Source organism: Coenobita brevimanus, chromosome 99 (genome assembly GCF_032717465.1).
Source record: "Coenobita brevimanus isolate Jiangsu-jjx chromosome 99, ASM3271746v2, whole genome shotgun sequence".
In the NCBI taxonomy this organism is placed as follows: domain Eukaryota; kingdom Metazoa; phylum Arthropoda; class Malacostraca; order Decapoda; family Coenobitidae; genus Coenobita; species Coenobita brevimanus.
The window spans coordinates 49,227-53,543 of record NC_137052.1 but is presented as its reverse complement, the minus strand read 5'-3'; positions in this window follow the sequence as shown (position 1 = coordinate 53,543).

The window sequence follows — 4,317 nt, the reverse complement described above, 5'->3', positions numbered from 1 at the left end:
TTGATATTACTTAAACATTAGTACATATGTCATGTGGTGTAAAATTTTAATAAAACCACATCTAGGCTCACTCTTCCTGACCCCCAACCCCTCACAGCATATATGGTTCCCAATAAATATCTGACATCTGTGTAGAAAATGTACATAAGGTGAACCTAGTACTGCTTTCTAGTTAACTCCTGATGATTAATGTGAACCTTAGGCCATTTTCCCTAAGGCATTAAAAAAGATTTGGCCAAAGACCAGCACAAAATATACATGCTCATCATCCCAACCCTAATTCCCACACAGAAGCAAGGTAGGATCCAGAACCAAGGAAACTGAAACTATCACACAAGTATGTGAGCTGTTGTCATCATCATCATCATCATCACCATATTCATCCTCACTATAATTTCCACCTAATAGATAAGGTGGGCTGCATTAATAATAAAAATAATAATAAAAGTACAAAACTAGAAGAACTATCAACAGTATTACATTTGCTTTTATCATTTTGAGGGACTTGGCTATGCCTCCACATGCAAGCCTTTAATAACCTGTTGATGGCATCTACAGTATACATGTACTGTAATTTGTTTAACCTAACAAAGATCCCTAAACCTTTTCAGCTCAGTTGATGCTTGAATGTTGTCTCTCCCCAAACTATGACAACTGCATAAATTTGGTTGAGTTCCTATAGTGTGTTGACTCTAGCCTAACAAAGATCTCTCAACCTTTTCAGCTCAGTTGATGCCTAACTGTTGTCTCTGCCTAAACTACGACAACTGCGTACATTTGGTTGAGTTTCCTGCCTGAGTGTCGTGTTCAATTAACAAATCCAGCCTATCCCTAATGAACAGATTTTAGTTTTGTACAAGAGATATACATGTATAGCAGTCTTATCAAGTACTCTGACAACTGTGTAACTGTGGTGATTCACTTATTTGTTTTTTTGCTTTAATTAGTACTTTTAATACAAATGGGCTGCTGTAGCGTCTATGGGTGTAGCGGGAGGAGTAAGGGAACTGTTTATAAACTCCATAGATTCCCAAAAAACAGTGAAATCAGAAAAAAATGGATAAGTTTGTGCAGAAGAGCAGACACATTTTCTCCAGATGCTGGCCGAGTCTGCTCTTATCATTTTAGCCAGTCCCAGTATGCCAGACATTTGAAATACGAACTTCTGTCCAGGAAACCACCTGCTAAGGTTCGCCTACTGAAACCTGATGCAGTTCCAGACATAAATCTGCCAAAGAACACATGAAAATGAAGGTAGGTACCATAGGTAAAATGGCTTGCACATACATGGTGATGGAAGTCATCTAAAATATCTGTTAACGATTGTGTTGATCAGAGCAAATATCTAGCAGAATTTTTAAACATATTTTCATGGACTATGGAAAATTTAAACTTCAGTGGTGTGGTCTTGAGACAATTTACAGTAAATGAGTTATGAGGCAGCTTCCAATATGGTAATGTAGAACATTTACTTTTAATTAATCATCCTTTGCAGACATAGAGAGATATGATTATTTTTGTAATGTTAGCATTACCCACAGTAACGTTAGGATACTTGTTAAGTTACATCTATTTGCATAAGGCTGTATAAATAATGGCAAGTTTTTACAAGTAGGCAATAAACAGTTCAGGAATATTATATGTGTATAGTATACAGTACTCCCTCAGGATCAGTGAACCCCCATAATCCCAGTTGGAAATAATAACCAAAATAATTCACATAACCTAACCTGAACTGCACATTGCCAACTTGTAAAATACCTAAATACCAGGGTGTCAAATGAGGTCATGTTAGAGTTATTTTACCAAGGTGCTGTTCATGTTTTGGAACTATAATCCAGGCTCTATCATCATTTACAGAATCATCCACAACCAAAAGGCAGAAGTGGATTACTGAAAGGAATAGCAGGAAGCTTGCTGCAGAATTGGTGTGGAACTCAAGTGGTTCAACTACAATTCAACCATCCCCTGAAAATGATAGGCCATCAGATGTCTGGTGTACACTGAATTTCCTCTTAAAAGGTACAGTAGCTGTATATTACTGTATTACAAATTACAGGGGCAGTTGCAAACCAGCTGCAGATGGGCCTGCTGGCCTGGCAGGACTGGGGCTAACCAAAACTAGCAACAACATTTTGCATGCAGAAATGTCAATAAGGATTTTTGCCCATTGGCATTAATTAAGAAGTAAAGTTAGCAAGATTTTTACACATTGCTTTTTTCATATTGCTGGTACCTGTAAGTGATTTAAACTTTACAAAAAAATGGACAGGTTTATTGATTGAGCAATAATTCATATTTTGGATCCAATTACAATATAGTCTGGGTACTATATATTGGAGTGAATGTTATTTTCTTTTCATAAGGTTCATTATCACCCCATTGAAAAAACACTAAAACATTAACTTTCACAGGTATGGTTATGCTTCATTTAAAGTAAATCAGATTTAGCTAGTGCTCATACCTGGCCTTCAAAATATGAACATTGAAGTTTGAGTTCAACCCTAATATATAATTTTTAACCTCTTTTGACTACATAGTGATGTATGCTGATGAGCTGTAATATATAAAGGAGGAAGTATGAACTTGTAACATGCCATCACAATATGTCGTACGCTATTATGTAACCTTGCCTAACATGCCCTTATTACTTCCCTTTACTAAGTTTTACTAACACTTCCCTTATTACCCTATTGCACTATTTTCACCTCCTTCAAGAACAATTTCTTTGATTCCTTCCACTTCTCACTCAAGTTCCTCCTCCTAACCTCTCTTACTATCAATTTTACCTCTCTCCTACATATATTTCCTGCTTCCTTCTTTTTCTCCTTGCCCTTTACTTCTCATCCATTTCTTATACACTTTCTTCTTTTTTGCCAGAGCCACTTTCACCTCATCACATCACCATACTGTTCCTTGCTCTCCCTTGCATCTCCTCCTCACTCCACATACTTCCTCACATGCTGCACATATTTCCTCCACAAATATCTTGTTCATTTCTTCCACATTGCTCATCTGTTCCCATTCGTACCTGTCTAATCGCTCTTCCACTGCTCTCTTATATTCTTCTCTTTCTCTTTCAGTCTTTATACCATAATATACTTATTTCAGGTGCTGTTACAACAGAGGATACTGTTCCTCCTAGAAATACTGGTCATCCACAATCAGCTCCTACCATGCCTACAACCAGTGCTGAGCACCTGCCATGAGCTCCTACCATGCCTACAACCAGCACTGAGCACCTGCCGTCAGTTCCTACCATGCCTACAACCAGCTCTGAGCAACTGCCACCAGCTCCTTCCATGCCTACAACCAGCGCTGAGCACCTGCCGTCAGCCTCTGCCATGCCTACAACCAGCGCTGACCACCTACCATCAGCCTCTGCCATGCCTACAACTGGCGCTGACCTCCTGCCATCAGCCCTTGCCATTCCTTCAGCCAACATCAGCAGTATGTCAAAAGCCTCCTCTAATTTGCCACTGACACTGGGTGATGAAAATTTTTTACAATTGCAGTTGGAGAAACAACAGAGTGATATTGAAAGATTAAAAAAAGAAAATTTAAAGTTGAGATATAAAAATAAAATGTTAAAAGTTGACAAAAAAAAAAATTAATTTTTGCCATTAACGATGCAAAGCAGTGTATGAAAAATAATACAGTAAAGGCTGTTGAGGAATATCTGAAACCATACTTCACTGATACTCAGATCAAATTTCTAATAACCAAAAGATCAGCAAGACATTGGACTGAAGATGACATTGCCTTTGCTCTGACTGTTAGAAGTGTGAGTGCCAAATGCTACAGATGAATGCGAAAGCACTGGAAACTGCCTCTTCCTTCAATTTCGACTTTGAATAAATGGGTTAAAGATATTAATTTTGAACCAGGTATTCTAAACTCAGTATTAAGAATGATGAAGGCAAAAGGACAATCCATGACCAATGGGGAAAAAGCTTGCATGATATCGTTTGACGAAATGAAAGTTGACAGGTGTTATGTGTATGACAGAACTGCAGACAAGCTTTATTGTAGCCATGAATATGTTCAAGTTGTTATGGCTACAGGCATTATTGGCAATTGGAAGCAACCTGTTTATTATAATTTTGACACAAAAATGACCAAGGAACTGTTATTTTCCATTATTAACAGTGTTGAAGAAGTAGGTTTTGAGGTGTGGGGTACAGTATGTGATATGAGTGGTTCCAACAGGGGCTTGTTCTCTACTTTAGGGATAAGCCAGGACACCACATCTTTCAGAAATCCAGCTGATGAAAGTAGATGTGTCTATGTATTTGCTGATGCTCCATATTTGTTAAA